This window comes from Micropterus dolomieu, linkage group LG16 (genome assembly GCF_021292245.1).
Source record: "Micropterus dolomieu isolate WLL.071019.BEF.003 ecotype Adirondacks linkage group LG16, ASM2129224v1, whole genome shotgun sequence".
In the NCBI taxonomy this organism is placed as follows: domain Eukaryota; kingdom Metazoa; phylum Chordata; class Actinopteri; order Centrarchiformes; family Centrarchidae; genus Micropterus; species Micropterus dolomieu.
The window spans coordinates 12,974,985-12,995,173 of record NC_060165.1 but is presented as its reverse complement, the minus strand read 5'-3'; positions in this window follow the sequence as shown (position 1 = coordinate 12,995,173).

Below are 20,189 nucleotides of genomic sequence, written 5' to 3'. Positions count from 1 at the left end.
CTGCCTCCTCCTCCCCCCTCAGCCCTCCACCCCCTTACAACTTTTCTTTGGGGGCTTCTTATAAACCAACCATCTATCTCCATTATGCCCCCGAAATTGCTATTTGTCGCTTTGCGGGGAAGAAATAATCAATATGTCTTGTGGGGGCAGCGAGCGCATTAGAGGAAGCAAATTGATGTCTCTCGCCCCAGCGCTCTTCACCCAGCACACTGCACCACAGCTAATGGGAAGCCTCGCTGGCTGGCAGACAGGGAGCCAACGCGCGTGTGTGTGTGTATGTGTCAGTGCACATGAGTGAATGAATGAGCGAGTGGTCAGGCAATAGGGAATTTGTAAATGCAAAGTGAATGCCAGTGACTGTGTGTTTGTGTGCCCGTGTGTTTGTGTGTGTGTGTGGGCATGTACACCAGCATCCAGTTTGTGCGTGTGCGTGTGCGTGTGTCCTGTCTGTTTGTGTGTGTCCAGTGTCGACAGAGCCTTATCTCTCCCAGCCATCCGGTTTTAGGTCTTTGGGCTGTCAGAGGCAGATAGCCCTGTCACTACCGCAGCATCCCCTTTCCCCGAGAGCCTTGAAGGCTTCCTACACCGACTGACACTTCCAGAAAATCCCCACCTGATAAGTGCATTGCAGACGGACGTGACTCGCCCACTAGTCTATCTCTGCCTGGCTTTTATTTCATTACACTTCTCTATCATTCTCGATCACAGGCCAGAGAAAGTAAACATCTTTTTCTTGATTTTGAAAAAGACACTTTTTTTCTTTGCAAACATCTGTTTTTCATCTAACAACTGTAAATTGTTAAATCTGTTGTCTAGGTGTTGTGGCTTTGACCCTCGTCAGTACTGGCTGCTTTCTACGGTGGAAGAATTGTATTTTATTCAACTGTTTCCTGCAATTTATAGGCAGACAATTGTATAAAATTTGAGGGGTGAATGCAGCAGATATGACCTGGTCATTTCTATTCATTCATTCAATTGAGCTCTGAAGAACAAAACTTTATTTTATTTTTTTTATGAGATTTGGGGACATGGGTACTGAGAAGGCCTGAAGACTGAGTGGTCTGTAGAACCCATTGTATCTGGTGTATGTCTTTGGCAATTTCATTATTTTTATGTATTTATTCATTTTCTTCTTCCTTACCCAAAAATATATGAAGAAAAAAATTTATACAGATGCTCATACTCAGATTAGATCATTGGGATTTAGACCAAGTGTATACTTTGTATTCCCAAGTTTAGGACTGAAATGATTAATCTGTTAATCAATTAACAGAAACATGACCATTTATGTCATCTTAAGCAAACAAAGTCAAACACTTGCTGGATCTAACTTCTCAAATGTGAGCAAAAATTGAATGTTTTAGGGGTTTGGACTGTTGGTTGGACAAAATAAGCAATATGAAAGCCATCAGCCTAGACTCTGGGAACTTCTAAATGGCATTTTACAGATAAAATTTTTGATTTTGGAGCACACAGTTTATTCAGTAGCTCTAGAGCTTTTGATTGTATCACAGAAGTAGAATGGTCATAGAATTGTAGTCTTCCATTTCCTGAGCACTTAAAATAATTAAAATAATTATAATAATTATAATTAGTGCTGCTCTATTCAAGTTTGTTCATCTCAACGTATCATTTTTTTCTGAATGGGTAAGAGAGTAGAGATGACAAAATGTGAGGGGTTTAAGTAAGATTCAGATCTCATGCCTGCCTGCTCTTTAGAGGTCCCCGGTAAATGCAAAAGCACGAATACAAAACTGACATCATGGAGGCAGCAACAGAATAAACATCACTGTCACTGCATTATAATATGAAAAATGCATATGTAAATAGTGTGACTGACACTATGAAAAGTCAGAGAATTAATTCATCTTCCTGTCATTCTCTCTCACACACACAAAATCAATCTCTGGCTGTGTCATCGGAGTGCTCAGATGGCTATGTGTCTCATCTCAGACACAGGACGGGGGGCGTCACAACAGGATTCTCGATTATCCATTTATTCGCTGCAGAGGGCATTAGGGGCCTGTCAATCCTAATTTACCCCAGCTGCATTTGCACAAAACTAGAGCCATGACCACACACACATTTGGCGTTCGCTGCTTTTAGCACAAAATGAGACACACGAGAAACACTTGTCGAAATGTGCTAGTCGTCAACCAAAACTGTTCAAACTTTTCCTGTTGTTTTCCTCATGGTGATGCATATAAATCCAACGGAAGATATTCACCATGATTAAGAGATTTAAAGGATAAGATGAGGTATTATTCTATATTGTTCTTATTGTCAACAAATTCCATGAAAAGACCAAAACCAAAAATGAGTAAGTCTATCTTTTAATGTTTTCTGACTCAGACAAAAGCAGATGTAAATGTGTCTTATCCACTGCTCCATCGCCACCCTATATATTTACAGCATCTGAATAGTTTACGTGAAATTGACTACAGTGCCCATGTTTGGTTTGTGTGTCTGCATGTTTCCTGTTTTAGTTTGGTAAGCATCTGTCTCTGGTGTTGGTATCATGCTTTGTCTCCTGTTGTCCTGATACCTAATGTGCCCCATCTGGATCGGTTTGTGTGCGTCAGTATTTATTGTCCTGTTCTCCGCTATGTGTTGTCGCACCGTCATCGTATTGTTGGATATTGGACTTACTTACCGTTTCCATTTATGTTGCCACATTTTGGATTACAGCCAGTGTTTGGACTCTTGCCTGCCATGACTACATGTAAGCATGGATATTTTGTTGGAATAAACATTACAAACAGTAACAGCGCTTTCTAATGTCTTGATTTGGGCCTGCCTCGGTACTTGACGATCCTGACACAAATATAGAATGTCACCAGGTCTATCTGTAATGGCATTTTTTAAGTTTTCCAATGTCCTTTTTGCCATTATACACAGGAGCGAAATCTTACGCTAGATGTAAGTTGTAGTGTGTTGGTGTATTATGGTCTGGAGAGAACTATGTGCACTCACCCTACTTGTGCCCACCATTTCTTGTCACTTATGCCCCTATATGCAACCCTGTGCATCAAAAGACTGTCACCAAGTGTCCGAAATTGGAGAGCAAAATATATATAAACAAAATAATATGACATGAGAACAATGAACACAACTGGCTCCATAGCTGAGCAACATCCAGCATTTTTTCCTCTGTTGCAATATCTTTGTTGTGGTGTCTTTTCACTGCACTTCCCAGAGAGTACCTGTCAGTCACACAGTGCCTCCACTACCATGCTGTCTTTCCTTTTGGATTTTCCTTTGATGAACTTTCTGTGTGAAGTTTGCCTGCCAGGTTTCCTTCTGGTGCTCCTGATTTTTCTCCCACTGTCAAAAGACATGCAGGTTAGGTTAATTGGAGACTCTAACTTGCCTGCAGGTGTGAATGTGAGCGTGAAAAGGCCTTTTTCACAGCAGACATTTTGACTTGTCATAGTAGGAAAAGCACAGGTGTTGCTAACAACATTAACGATGGCTCTGTTCTATTGAAGTGTCCCTGTAAGCCATGACAGTGTGACAGTGAGCCAGCAGGCGCAACACGAGGTCCATGAAACTCAAGCAGCTAAATGGAATCCAGCCATCATTCATTAGTATTTAATGTAAATTACATATTTATTTGTGTTTTCCTACTGTCATACATACATACATACATGTCAAAATGTCTGCTGTAAAATTTGCCCATTGTTGTTTGTCTATACATGTAAGTTCTGTGATAGACTGGTGACTTGTCCAAGGTTTACCTCTTGCCTGATGTGAGCCCCCTGTGTTCCTGCATAGACTAAGTGTTATCAGGCATAGATAAAAATTGTGTGTTTCTCATGCTAACTACAATGGCTTTGTTGTATGTAATTCTCCAGCCCTCTCTCCCCCCTCATTTCCTGTCATGTCTCCTCTGACTACTATTTAATGAAGGCATAAAATATCCCAGCGAAAAAGACAAAATCCAAATCACTTCCTCGTTCACTCATTCACTATTCCCTACATAATAAAAACTACTACACTGAGCAATAAACTTAGATTCCAGACACAAATCATCATCCTTTTGCATCACCATTGACAGGTACAGTGTCACCTAATGATATTTACACATCAATCGAAAGTGCAGTATTGCATTGTTGAATTTCTAGCAAAAAGTAGCAGGTGCTACATTTTTTATTCTATTGTGGTGGGGCGACCGACATTGCCATCACCAGAGATATGCTGCTAGCATGCCTAAAAGCATAGACACCACCTTTAAAATTTTGTCATAATAAGCATTAATATGTGATGTGTTTGTACCTGCAGGTGAGGGGAACCTGCTCTGTACAGAAATTCTCCATCCCACTGTAAAAAAAACAACAATAAACTCTCTACAGTGTCTCCCACAATGTAACACAACACTGTTAGAGAAATTATTCCACTACCAACTGCATGTGACAAACAGAACAATTGTGCAGTACCGCAGGTTAATTCAAGGCTTTGATGGATGCCGAATCAAGGCTGTCGCTGCAAGCACAGAGGAAACCGTGGCAATTAGAAAAGCCCTGTGTGTGTGAGAGAGTTGGCTGCTGCATGCACCGCTGGGCATAAATGAGTCTAGCAGCCCGGGCAACGTAGGCAGGGCTTTAACACAACACTGCAGACACGCCTAAGACTCCCATTGTGCCTCTCGCTAATCCATTTCCACCCTAACAAGCTGCTGCCTTCGAACCCAGCCATCCAACCGCAAGCCTGTCCACCGTCTGCTGAGCTTGGTTCAGCTCCAGTATTCTGACTTTCAGCAGCCATTTTAAGCTCTCTCTGGCAAACACTCGCCCTCCTCTGTGTTGAAACAAAGCTGTAATGTTTTAGCAATGAAATGCTGCTACTGTACTTGTTTGAATGCATATGTTGAAAGTGGTTGGCTGTGTTTTTTTTTTTTTTTTGTGGGTGTCTATTAATCTAGTTGTTTATGATCTGTGTATACAGAACTGAAATTCTGGCATCTAATAGAGGAATTCAGTGTCACATTTACAAAAGATTTAGCCTCGCAAAAAAAATGTACATTTGGAGGTTGGCTGACGTAGGAGAGAAGAAAATGATCAACTAGATCAGAAAAGGCCGGTGACTGTAATGTCAAACTCCTGTCCTCGGCAGCAGTCCTCAGCATCACCTGAAAGTTTTGTTATTTTTCTCCCTTCTGGACTGCATGTTGATTACTTCTGTAACCTCCAGACATTCATACTCTGTGTGTAGCTCAAGAGATTGTTTTTTTTTTCACCAACAGAGGTACAAAGAGAGGGGAAAAAACGCTCCTTCACTTCTGTAATAAAGCAGCCGAGACACCACAGAGAAATCAACAGTGCATTTCCCCTATTGAGCTGAAAATTGTGGAGCCACTTGAACGGCACCATTTATTGTCCTCACAGCCGAGAATGTTACCTTAGGTGGAAAGAGCTGAGTAGCTCACAAATAAACAAAATTAATAACAGCATCTGAACTTATGTGCCCGTTTTATTGAAATCTCGGAAGAAATGAAAGAGTCTTTTGTTTAATTTCTTTCAAAACTTTGTGGTTTAGTAGCTTTTTTTGTGTCTCCGCCAGACTGCACTTCTTATCCCACCTGTTATCAAAATGACTAACTTTCCCTGTAGGCCCGACATACACGCCCACAGAGACACTGGGTGTGATGAGATAAAATGAGATGGGAGAGAAGATACAGTATGATTTCAGAGGCATGCAGGGGGAAGCAGCTTGAGGTGACTCAGCTAAACGAGGCGTCTACTATGTAAATTCAAGTCTTAAGAGCAGAACTTTTTGTTTTCTCTCTGATCTATGCAGTAATCAGAATAACCCTTAAAAAGAATTTGCAAGAAATGTTTGTGGGATTTATGCTTCCTCTGGGGGATATTTTTGAAAATGTAGTATGCTTATTTTTCTGACCCGTCACAAACTAATCTATAACAATCATTTTTCAGTCCATTTTCCTCAATAAAATAGAATAATTGTGCTAATTTGTTCATGATTCAAATGAATTGAATCAAACATTTATTGAACATTTATTGAACATTTGTTATATTGTTATTGAGGACAATGCAACACATTTTTGCCTTCATTTAGATGGAAGAAATGAGGGGATAGAGAAAATGAATGGTATGCAGCAAAGTTCTTTTGTTGGAATTGAACCAGGGACATTTCACACATGGTTAGCGTGTTAAACTACTAAACCATCAGGACACCCCAACCTTTTTTGAAGCACTTCTTTGCGAGGCTAAATCTTTTGTAAATGTGACACTGAATTCCTCTATTAGATGCCAGAATTTCAGTTCTGTATACACAGATCATAAACAACTAGTTCCTTTCATTTAAATAGATAACTATACAGCGTAAAGATGACAGTGACAGGAAGTGACAGAAGAGAGAGGATGCAACAAAGGTTGGGCTTAAACCAGGAATGTTGCATTAACATGGTCAGCGTCTTAAGCCTTTAGGTCACCAGGACACCCTTTCACTTTTCAAACCCAGCATGCTGTTTTGTTCAAGATTAGGCTGTGATTGGCCAGTTGCAATGCCACAGTGACATGTTTCTATTTCCAGCCACAAGCAGCCACACAACTCAAAGCAGTTTAATATGTTTAAAATTCAGATGACAGTCCATGGTTGTTTATTTCAACTGCAGTTTGCAGTGTAATATAATGTTTGCATGTATGGCACTAAAGCAGTGTTATTATTACAATATTAATATTAGTAGTAGTACAAAATAGTCTCGTAGTCAATTAGTGACTGTTTGAGAAGAAGTATAATAATATTCTGGCTTAAGTAATATTCAGCAAATTATTTAAAAATTAAAACATTTAAACTGCATCCCCTGTGCTGGTAGTTATTTCTGTGTTCTCTTTTCATCTAAATGAGCTGCAAATATTCTTCTTCACACACACACACACACACACACACACACACACACACATTATTTAAGAGAAAAAAAGACAGTTTCATGAATTGGATAGAAATGATATAAAAGAAAATGTCTGTGAAATTCTCACATCTGACCAACATAAGTTGTGCAAGGGAGGCAAAATGTGTACTGGGGTTAGAAATAGCTGAAATATTGTTGCATAAATGCCCTGACTGGTTTTGAGTCCCTTTTAGCTTTGTCGTGTCCAAACATTTAAAGCAATTGAAGAATTTGTTAGCTAAACAGATATTTTAGAGCATTAATGTGATTTCTACAACATATTTTTTTTGCCTCAAATTCCACAGCTGCTCTTGTGTCTCTGAGCCCTTCAGTGTCAGCCTGTTTCTTGGCACAAAGGCAGACACAGTGAATATGAACAGAATAAACTGCAGACAATAAAAAGGCAGCACATCAATAACTGCTAGGCTGGGCTTAGCAGGGGGGCTTATTGGTTTAATTCTCAAAATACACTGAGATGGGAGGCTGCAAAGGAACAAACAACTGAGGGGGGTGCTTGTACGTGTTTGTGTGTGTAAGCGTGTGCTCAAAATCCAATCTACCATCTTTTTCAACACGTACAGAAGGCCTAGTGCAAATATTAGCACCACATCTATTGGGAGGCAATCTGGCTGTCATCATATTGTTGTTTTTGCAAGTTTTTCTTTTTTTTTTTTGCAGATGCGTCAGTAAACAGAACTGAACAGACACTGAATGTTGCCTCTGTTGTTTTGCTGCTCGAAGAGAGGTTGTACTGGTAATGAGCAGTAAGTTCAATGGCTTCCATCCTTACTGCTGCTGTGCCTCGGCTGGCTTGTGCAGTGTACTGGAACAATAGCATCGTTTGAGTGTTGTTTCAGTTGAATGTCATTTTGTTTCGAGTCTTAGCACAATGAGCAGAACAGCGTGGAGGGTGGTATGTTGGAGTAATCCCATTCCTTCTGTGTGGCAGCTAATAGACCTCTATGTTTGTTTTTTAATTCCTGCAATCTGCTTTTAGTTCCATTTTTAAACAGACTGTAACTGCATAATTTTTCCTCACATTTATTACATTTAGCAAATAAATATCATTATTAAGAGAGACTTTGTTCATTATTTAGTTAAGATAACAACATCAGAACAAGTGAAAATATCTCTTGGGAGAATTGAAACACCTGTGATATGTCATGCAAATAATCCTAATTTGAAAGGTCATCTTGCATTGGATTTTAAAGCATTTAGCAACACCTGTAACTATCATTTGAGTCCACCAATGAAAGTCATGTTCATTGTAATATTTCTGAAAAGCTAGGGCTTTTAATGACATGCATAAGAGTTTACATTCTACAGAGATGCAGACATTATATATTATGCTCATTGTAATATTCTTTTAGGATTCTCCCCCAGATTTACATAGTTGGAACCAGACCATAATGTAAAGTGATGACATTTGAAGAAAATGTAATTGATCATTTAAATAAACTAATAAAATGTAAAAAAAATATGTGCTTTTGTGAATGAGTTTGGTTGGTGGGCAAAACTGCATTTCTTCTGTGGGATCTTTTGGGTGAATGTGGACCACAATATTTCTAACATCTTGGCTGTGGTCCTGCACAGCGGGTAGCACAAGACTACAACAGCTTTATTAAATTGTAAATCTGTTGCTCCTAAAGTGGCACATTTTTGAGTGGCCTTTTATTGTGGCCAGCCTGAGGCACACCTGTGCAATACCCATGCTGTCTTATCAGCGTCTTGATATGCCACACCAGGAGGTGGATGGATTATCTCGGCAAAGGAGAAGTGCTCACTAACACAGATTTTTACACATTTGTCAACAAAATTTGAGAGAAATAGGCCTTTTGTGTGCATAGAGAAAGTCTTAGATCTTTGAGTTCAGCTCATGATGAATGGGGGCAAAAACAAAAGTGTTGCATTTATAATTTTGTTCAGTGTATTATCCCGGTATAGCATGCAGAATGTGTTATTACATAGCATATTTGTTAGCTAATAATTGTTAATTTATACATCCAGCAGACACAGAGTAACTTCAGCATTTGTTAGATTTTTTGACCACATGATAAATGTATGTCTAATATTCACTTTACTTGTTGCTCTGGTTTGCCCTCCACTAACTCCTGCGCAAAATATCTGTATCTGTTCAGCTGCTTCTAACTTAGTCTTATCACATTTTAGAGCTAGGCAGACTGTTTATTGGAGATTTTTGCTGGAAACAACACTGATGAGAGCTGTGAGAGTGAACCAAAACAGTAAAGTGGCAGACTGTAAAACCAAACTTATGAGCTAAAAATCTCTGTGGAGCTGAGAGGTGCTGCATTTATCATCTGTGGCCCTTTCACATTACACATAATAATATGATCCATTGTTAATATAAAAATATTGATTAGTGGAGATTTAAAGATCAGTAACAACAACAGTTCTGAAATTACTCTTAAAAGTAACTTTCCCCAACAGTGGGACAGACGTTGAAATTGAATAACTAGTAGGCTATCTAGTATTGCCAGCACATACACATACTGATGTGTTTGTGGCATGCACTGAAGCATCAACACACACACACACACACACACACACACACACACACACACACACACACATCTTGGTAGAGTTGTCTCTGTATTCTTGCCCTGTTGAACGGATGACTTTCTCCTCAGTGATAATGTGAAGCCGCTATCTTAGGCGGGAGCGCTGACGTCTATTAGATCTATAAATCATGTTAGACGATGGTAGAGGGGGGCCGGGGGGTGCGGTGAGAGCTCAGGGTCGTAAATCTCATTACCTGAGACTGCTGCCGACCCCCCCGCCGCCTCACCCCGTCCTCAATCTCTCCCATTATCAGCTGACCTTGACCGCCAACGCAGACACTTACACTCAATCAGAGCTGCAGAGGGTTTATGTGTGTGTGTCACACTGTGTGTGTGTGTGTGTGTGTGTGTGTGTGTGTGTGTGTGTTTACCTGTCATATTTCTGTCGTGATATTTGGAGCCCCCCCTCTCCCCCTCCCTATCTTAAATGAGGCAGAGGGATTTTTTAATGAAAATATCAGTTTATTCTTGCTCCTGTCATCTTGTCATTGGCTTGTTTCCATCTGTCATTGGCTCTTAAAGGTGAACACACACAGTTCCCTTTCATATATGTCATTTTTTTTCATCTTTTAGGACTGTATAATCAGTACTTCTGTTAAACAGAAAATTATGCCACCTTCACACAATATAGAATTAGTAGCACAAAAACACCTTTAAATGCCAATAGTCCTTGATTGATAAAATGACAGTTTATGAACAGAAATGACCTAGGCCTATATGGTAAAGTTCAGGAAATGAGATTTTTTTCCTTTGTCGGTCAAATCTCTTACAAAAGCACAAAAATGGAGCTACACATGTGATGTCTGAAGTGATACTATTTTTTATACTGGTTACCATACCTGTCCTCAGTTCTGGTTAGCTGAGTCACTTTCCAAAGTACTGTAAAACGGCTAATAAACGCACACCTGTAAGCACATCGTGGTTTGTTTCAGATCTAATGATGTAATGTTGAAACACAGGCCTTTGACTGTGTAACACTCCAGCTGATTTAAACACTACCTGTCTATCAGAGAAGTACAGCAGACTATGAGAGTGATCTTATAGCAAATCATTTATTTGTTAAATGTTAATATATATACCTACATTTTGTGGGGTTTTTTGTTTTGAGGAAAGCTAAAATCATTGATCAACTTTATTTTTAGCCATGTTAGCAGGTTTATGGATGACACTGTCAGCCTGTCAGTCGATAGGTCCAACACTTTGTTCCAGACTGAAATATCTCAACAACCATTGGATTGATTGTCATGCAATCTGATACAAACATATATCTTCCCCTCAGGATAATTTGTAAATGTTAGTGATCCTCTAAATTTTCATCTAGCGCCATCACCAGGTCGAATTTAGATTTTTTGTTTTATTTCCAAATACCTACACGACTAATGACATTTCCATTAGCCTCCGTTGTATTTTGTGTTTAGTGTTAAATGTTAGCATGCTATACTAAAATGGTGAACATGAACATAAACGTTATACTGGCGAAATATCAACATGTTAGCATTGTTATTGTGGGCATGTTAGCATGCTGGTGTTTAGCCCAAACCAATGCTGTGCATGCCCATAGCCTACAGCAGAGCTGCTTGCATAGCTGTGCTCTTGATAGAATTGCTTTTATGTTAGCATTGTTGCTCTCCTGGCTGTAAAATCAAAGCTTGTCTGTTGTGCAACTGACTGATCAAATGAAAATCTGAAATTATAGTGTCGAATGTCTTTTTTGTGTTAGTTTGTTGAAAATCCTAATTATTAGCTTTACATTAAACTTTGTACATATTGCTTTGGCAATACTGTATTTACATAATTGTTGTGGCCAAAAAAAGTGAATTGGAGAGAAAGAATCAGATGGAGGGGGACATTCAGACCAGGAATATTGAAATTACATGGCATGTGGGCTGACAACTGCATGCTGCTGTTCTCTGTCTGTTATAACAAAGTGGTATATTAAGAGCAATCATTCAGCTGAACAACACCGAGCAACACTTCTTCTTTTCAAAAAATACGGCAGACCTCGGCTTCTTATAACAATTTTACTTGTTATGCTTAACCTAATGACATCACAAGGTGGTCCTGCAATTGGTACAGATGCAACAAGCATGGACGGATGTGGAGGGAGCACAATGGCCAACAATCACGATAATATTTCCTTTTGGCAGCTGCATAAACTTGGCAAAACTTCGACAAACAGGTCACATACGGTGAAATGTCTTTTTGTTGTGTAAATCAAGCCTCTGGCAGTGCCCTTGGTTTCTCTGCTGACTGGCTGAGATCTCCTACTGCGTTCTGACTACCGGCACCAGTGAAACAGACATAATGAATGTTAGAATTCCAAACAGAGTCTGGCGCTGCTTGCAGTCTCCATATTTCTCCCACTTTCTGTCTGGTGTCCGTTTCCCTCCTTCCTCCTCCACCTCCTCCTCTCTTGCTTTTTCTATTTCTTTTGTGTTTTCTTGTTCTGTTTTTCTCTCTCTTACATATTACTGCACAGGGTGCTTTTGTGCCATTAAAAAAATCATTCCACATAACTTCATCTGTCACCTCAGGAACATGGCAGTATGTCCTTATGTAATCAACTGCAGTCTTTTAAGAGAGAGAAATGATGTGACTGCTGACACAAAAATCATTTAATTAGAATTAATCAAATTAAAAGTAGCCTTGTGCAGAACTGGTAATAATTCTGTCTGCAGCTTCTTCCTCCTCACATCATTTCTTCAACCCTTTCGCAGCTTCTTCCAATGAATCTTAATGGGTTTTCAAGCCCGGAGCAGATTCAAGGCCAGAGCGGGAATCTGCTGCATTGTGGTATATCTGGCTGGTTCAATAATAACTCATATGACAACACCCTCAGCTATCACACAACCACCAAACTGTCACTGTTCCACCACTGTGCCTTTGGGTAGACAAGTTCACCCTGAATTATTTAGCCACAGTAGTCAGAGAGCAAGTTTGCCCAAAGGAAGCTCCTGAAAAGTACATCATGTCTACCCCGGGGCACGATTCATGGGATGGTGACAGCTTCAGTCATGTTTGATAGCTGAGGATGTGCACAGCACTAATCACTAGTAAATCCAGGTATATCACAATGTAATAGAGGACATGACCTAGTGTGTCTGTGTGTTCACCAACACTAACAAGGAAGTCATTTCTGAAATGATCACACTACCTGGACCGAAATCACTCAATACAGCTAATGGACAAATGTAAGGTTATTTAGGCTGGAATTACAATTCTATGCAGGTCTTTTGGAAAACTGTGGATTGCAGAGATTTGCGGAGGAGCCAACACTCACACCTACAAATATTTTAACAATGCATGATGCTGACCAGCAGGCCGATTGGTTGATGCAGGTTCATAAAGGAAAGGAACAGCCTGCAAACATGTGTGTCAGTGCAGTTCTACTGAGTTTGGTGCATGCTGTCATGATTTTCAAAAATGCTCCTGCAGTTTTAGAACAGACCTGTCTGCCTCTTTGGAGTTCTGTTGTCTCTTGTTGCTTTGAAAACTCAAAAATGAAAAGTGCTTCTACTTGTCATTCAATGTACTGTAAGATGGCATCCTTCATAGAAATGTTTGTGGCTGTTTTATTAATTGCAGTTTAAAGCCCATGGGAGTGGAATTTGAAAATTGACTTTGGCGTCCCCAGTAGTGGTCTTAAAAAAGATATTGTGGTAAACATTTTATGCCAATTCCCCCTTTCTCCTTGCCCACATGAATCCAAACCAGTTTTCACCTAGATAGTCTCATTTTCTCTTTTCCATTCAGAATAAAAGACGCAACAATCACATTAAAATTCCACCCAGCATTGGCTTTAAAGCTTTATGTGACACCCTTGTCACAAGGTTGTGATTCGTAACTGCACTGTTTTACACCTCTGATGATATTACGAAGTAAACCAGGAAGCACTTTATTTAGAAAACATTTCCTGTGTGTAGAAGTGATAAATACCTAGGGGAAGCAATAAGGGTTAGCCAATAGTCCAATCAAAACAAGTGAATTGTAAGGACATAGAAGAAGAAGAGCACAGAAAGTACATGTTAGAGGTTAAGGGTTAGAGGTCAGAGAAAGTGTTCTCGGAAGAAATGAGTTTTCAAGAGCTACTTGAAGTTAGAGATGGCATGTGGTAGCTTGTTCCACCAGATGAGAACAGCCGTGACTGAGAATGCCTTGCGTGTAGGGATGGCAGAGCCAGGTGCCGTTCGTTGGAAGAGTGGCCGGAAAGGAACGTATTATAACATTTAGGCAGATGGGTGCAGACTCAGTAGTCACTCTGTATGCAAGCAGTAGTGATCTGAATTTGATTCGGGAGGCCATGGGTCGCCAGTAGAGGTCCCTGAGTAGTGCGGTGACGTGACTCCTTTTGGGTTGATCGAAAACCAGACGCGGCACCATGTTCTGGACCATTTGTAGGGATTTTACCGCACAAGCTGGAAAACCCGCTTGGAGGGCATTGCAGTAGTCGAGGTCTCTCTGTCACACTCTCTCTCTCTCTCACTCACTCACTCACTCACTCACTCACACACACACACACACACACACACACACACACACACACACACACACACACACATATATACACACACACTCCACCAATGTCCTGTTCTGCTCTGCTGGGCTCTCAGGACCACCTGAGGGTACCACATCATAGGTTTGTTTTTCCTGTATTTGCTCCATCAGAGAGGAGCAGGCCTCATTAGTGTGTGGCCCCTGTAGGGTCCTGGGGCACCTCAACCTGCATAGCCAACCTCCAGTGGCCCCTTGGGCCCCGGGCCCCAAACACAACAAATCACTGAAACAAAAACGCGTGCTAGCATCCCTAATGCCCGAATCTTTACACTTCAAAAACACAATTATGCTAATGCCAGGAATCATTTGCCATTCCAACTCTGATTTAATGCGGCCTTTTAGTGGGGAAAGCTAATTAGAGGCTTTAATTAACATGTGCGACACAAACTGAAGAGAAGTGCGAAGGAGCCTGTCGATCATGGAGAAGCACAGCTAGAGCGGTGAAAAAGGGAGCGCGGGAGAGGGAAGTCTGAAAGCTATGCAAATGAGGCGAGGGAGCGCCACGGGGAGGCGCGGATCTCTGCCGCTACAACAGTTTCTGTAAATATCACCGTGACCCGTAGACGGAGTGGAGTCATCTCATTAACACAGATTGGAAGGTGTCGCCAGAACTCAGCCCACGAGGGTCAGAGCTGATACGATGCAACCTGAGCTTAGTAAGGGTACCATCATTAAAACTGTGACAAAATACAGGATTTAAGCTGTTCTGTAATGCAAATATTCTATTCCACTCACACCATCCTTTCCTGTATAACTACCTCAGGGATGGCCCAGTGCAGATATAGGCTACTGTATATGCTGCCTGAATGCACGCACTGTGATTGCATTTATAGGTTTCACCCAGATGGTATGCAGGTTTCTGTAAATTAAACGGCAACATGTGGACACAGGAGTCATCTCATTAACACAAATTGGAAGGTGAACTCTGTTGCACAACTTGAGCTCAGGATATCATCATCATTACAACAGGTAGATACAAAGTAAATACCACAAGTTTTTGCACTGCTGCAGTTTTCCCCCTAAAAATAAAGTGGGGAACAGAAATAGAAAATTGAAATAGAAGATAGGAGCTGGAAATAGGAAACGTCAAGGAAATGTACCTATTAACGTCTAAGCTGTTATTCCGTTTTCATTTATTCACATTTTCAAAAAGTTCTTCTGCGCAGGGAATGCACCTTTTATATCTAATATAAAGATATTTCAGGGCTTTATTCATTTCTCATTTTTATTGGTTAAAGTACTTTTTGTGCCACCAGTTTAATATGGTTCTTTTGGAGTTTCATTAAAACCCATTAGGCAGCTGGGTAGGATGTAATTTCCATACTTGATGTATGTGAGAATAGTCACAGTTAAACCTTTACCTCCCGATTAGTAGATTATATTGCTTGGCAATAGCGTCAATTTTAACCATTCTATATATAATCTTTTTCATTTTTATAACAGTATTTTTATGTGAGGTAGTTACACAGGTTTAATTTACTTTATTTTGTAAAAAACACATTATTGTTTAATTGATTCTGTGTTAACCAACAATGTTCACTTTGTTTTATGCTTTCAATTAAAATGCACATGTTTTGCTTGGTTTGTAGGTACTATATACTGCAGGTAATAGCCATTATTGTTGCAGTCACTGAGTCTTTGCAGACAGAAGTCACTTTGCTTCTACTTTGAAGCTCTACATGGGTTCAGTCCTGTATGGGCAATACAGGTTTTCCTCTTGGGGATCAATGCAGCAGCAGGGGAGTGAAAGAAGGAAGTGAAATGGGCAGCTTCTGAGATGGTTACATGTGTACCACTTTAAAATTCATAGAAAGAAGAAGAGTCCTTCAAAGTCCTGGGTGAGATTACAGTTTTAGAGTATTGATCGTCAGTCTCTGAGTCTCTGAACCTTTTCACTTGGCTGATGTACAAGAATCCCCACAGTATTTCCCTATTTACAGATAAAGTCAATGAATAGTAAATGCTTTACTAATATTAAAGTCAAATTAACATCAATCCCCATTTTTGACATTATTTATGTTCTGCATTTGTTTTAGCAATAGACAATTAATGTATTTACATACTGTAATTACGTCTCTATTAGTCAACATTGTTAGTGGCGGAGTCTGCCATTTCAACTCTTGATACAAATTTCCTACCTACGCAAGATTCATGGTAAACAGTGCAGCATGTAATCCAGAATTCACTCTCCTATATGTGTATCAGAGATGTATTAAGTTTCTGCTAATGCAAACTGAACATTTACTGCTGCTGCTTCACATTTAAAGTGTTTAACTGTCAAAACACATGGTGACTTTTATTGTGAAGCAGTCACAGGAAATGCAATGTGTTTGTCAGGTCTATTTGGTATATCTCAAGTAGTAATTAAACAAGAAGGAGCAGCCACAATGAGCTGCTACAGGCTGCACTCCAACTCCTCAGCAAGCTAACCAAGTATACTGTGTCCTGTTGTGCAGAAAACTACACCTCCCGTGTGCAGCATGAAATCAGATTATGGTTGCTGCTTTTATTGACTGACCTCTTTAGCAAAACAACAGTTTGTTTGGCTGCGCTTTAAACAGATACAGCAGCTGCCCTTCTGTTGTATTCCTGACAAAGTAACTGCTCAACAGGTGTCTGTTGTGGGTTTAAACCACACTTGCTGTTGCTAAATCAACTAGCACCAAATCCTTGTAGGATCAGAACTTTTAACATTCTGTTTTTTCTGCTGTAGATCACGTATAAGTGAGTACTGAATTGAAACCTTAAAACCATGAACACTTCAAGATAATCTACACTTTGGCTACTATCCATCAATTCCTGGATCTTTATTCTTATTGTCTCCTGTCTAAGATTAATAACAATGAGGCTCACCTCTGTGTTCAGTCTTCTGACAAGTGTTCAGATTCAGTCACAGCTAACAGTCTTCATGGCACATCATGTCGTCTTGACCTATAGACAAGATGTACGGAGGAAAACAACAAGAAATTCAGTGCTATAGGAAGAGTCATCTCATTCATCTCTCATTCTAGCCAAACAAAATGATGACATGTTTTCAGCCTGGAGCGGGAAATCTTTGCAAGGCCAGAGATTCAGTTCAATCATTTTTAGGAAACAGTCTTCACAGTTTGAACAAACATTTGTGCCTAATGCAATAAAATGTCTGGATTAACTATGAGCTATACTTCTGTTATGTTTCGGCTGACCACATAATACCCCAGCTTATTAGGGAATTACATCTGCTTTTGAACCATCCAAACAAAAGCCCACATGAAATGAACTACTATGTACACGGTTGATAAGAAACTACATCACAGATACACACAAACAAACACAAAAAACACAAAACTTAGAGAATAAAAGAAGTTTTTATAATAAAGGTAGTGAATTATAAACAGACTTTGTGCTTACATGTAGCCCTACAGAGCTTTAAAGCTTCACAAATTTACTGTTTTGGTTCATTCACACAGCTCTCATACTGTCATTTGTGGTTTGCTTTGGTAAAAAAAAATAAAATAAAAACAGAGCTAAAAGACAGTGAATATTGGACTCACATTTGTCGCTCAAAATGAATGATAATGTTGCTCCGTGTCCGATGTGTAACAAGGCTATTGTTTGCTAACAACAGGTGTGTAAATTATATGAATATTCATGATATTTGAGACAGAAATATGTCCAGTCGTCAACTAACACTTTTGACAGTGCTGGTCTAATTTAAACTAAACCTAGGAAGATGCATCTCTGTGCTGTACTACAGTATTTTTTTTTTTTACTTTACAACTTACTCTTATCAAGCCATTAAACCATTTAACAAGATTTCTCAGACAGGTCTGGTCTGTTTGTCATAAAAAAATTGACGAATTGACACTGTGGCCTCCTTTTGGTCTGAGAGACGATACATCTTGCTAATGACTTTTGTACTGGCATCATTTGTAAATAGACAACATGTTAAAAAAGGATAACAAACACTGAAATGTATTGTGTTGATTCAGCTCAAAAATTACCTGAACATTTAGAAACATATGTCAGATGTATCAAAACCTCACTGCAGCATTGTTAGCCCCAGTACATGTCTGCACTCAAGGTGCTCTTGTTCAAACACTCCCTGAATTAACAATGCAGCAGGGCAAGATTCATATCCACTCCGGAGCATCACTCTCAAGGTCAGTGACTATTAAGTGGTTATAAAATATGTCCTTCGCTAATATGATACAGCAGGAACTTCTTTGCCTGAGGACATCAGGGATGGATGATCTCATACTGAGCCTACAAAAAAACAACACCTGTCTTTAAAAATACAAAGTTTTAGTAGTGGTGGAGTGGTGTACTTAAGTACAGTTTTGAGAATGTGTACTTGAGTATTTTCATTGTATGTTTCTTTATATTCTAGACACTTGTTACTTTACAGGTTAAGAATTTACATTAAAAACACACATCAATCTTATAAAACACAACATTGTAAATGATTAACCATGTGGTTACCAACCTTTTAGGCTTGTGACTCCTTAAAAAATGTCTAGTTGGAGTGTCAGTAAAGTTTTATTTCATTAGCTGGTCATGTTCAAAATATGTACAATTATCCAATATTTCTAAAAAGTTTTGAAAAATATTTGAGAAAAAAAAAATCCTGTTAATCAGCTCATGGCCCATCATATATACACTGCTCAAAAAAATAAAGGGAACACTTAAACAACACAATGTAACTCAAGTCAATCACACTCCTGTGAAATCAAACTGTCCACTTAGGAAGCAACACTGACTGACAATCAATTTCACATGCTGTTGTGCAAATGGAATAGACAACAGGTGGAAATTATAGGCAATTAGCAAGACACCCCCAATAAAGGAGTGGTTCTGCAGGTGGTGACCACAGACCACTTCTCAGCTTCCTGGCTGATGTTTTGGTCACTTTTGAATGCTGGCGGTGCTTTCATTCTAGTGGTAGCATGAGACGGAGTCTACAACCCACACAAGTGGCTCAGATAGTGCAGCTCATCCAGGATGGCACATCAATGCGAGCTGTGGCAAGAAGGTTTGCTGTGTCTGTCAGCGTAATGTCCAGAGCATGGAGGCGCTACCAGGAGACAGGCCAGTACATCAGGAGACGTGGAGGAGGCCGCAGGAGGGCAACAACCCAGCAGCAGGACCGCTACCTCCGCCTTTGTGCAAGGAGGAGCAGGAGGAGCACTGCCAGAGCCCTGCAAAATGACCTCCAGCAGGCCACAAATGTGCATGTGTCTGCTCAAACGGTCAGAAACAGACTCCATGAGGGTGGTATGAGGGCCCGACGTCCACAGGTGGGGGTTGTGCTTATAGCCCAACAACGTGCAGGACGTTTGGCATTTGCCAGAGAACACCAAGATTGGCAAATTTGCCACTGACGCCCTGTGCTCTTCACAGATGAAAGGCACGTAGAGGCCACACACACTACTGAGCCAAATCGATTTGATTTCCATTGATAATTTTTGTATGATTTTGTTGTCAGCACATTCGACTATGTAAAGACAGGAGTATTTAATGAGATTATTTCATTCATTCAGATCTAGGATGTGTTATTTTAGTGTTCCCTTTATTTTTTTGAGCAGTGTATCTTGTGACCCTTTAAAGGGGGCCAACCCCAAGTTTGGGAGGCAAATATTTTAATTTTTCAAGCAAAAATGCCAAACATTTCCTGGTGAGAAGTTTTCATGGGTGTTTTTCACTACTTTTTGACACTTCATAGACTAAATGACGAATCAATTAGTCGAGAAAATAATAATTAGTTTCAGCCCTAATAATGAGTACTTTTCAAAACATTAAGTACATTTTGCTGATAATACTAATAGTAAGATTTTTAATGCAGGACTTTTATAATGGAGAATATTTTGGTATGTTTACTTAAGTAAAGATGTGAATACTTGGGTTTAAGGAATGTACAAAACCATGTCAAAATCTGGGTCATGGACCTGCAGTGCAATAACACTGGTTGTGTTTAAAAGTGTTTGTTGCCCTTATGTTGATGCAGATATTTGAAAAATGCGACCTCCACTTAAGAGCTCTCTGATGTTTGTATCTGTCCTGAAAGAGCAATAAACTCAAAGAGAATTCTCATTATGTCTGTAAACAGTATTTCATACTGCTCATGAAGAAATCAATATAACGTAGAGAGAGACGGAGCTGCAAAAACA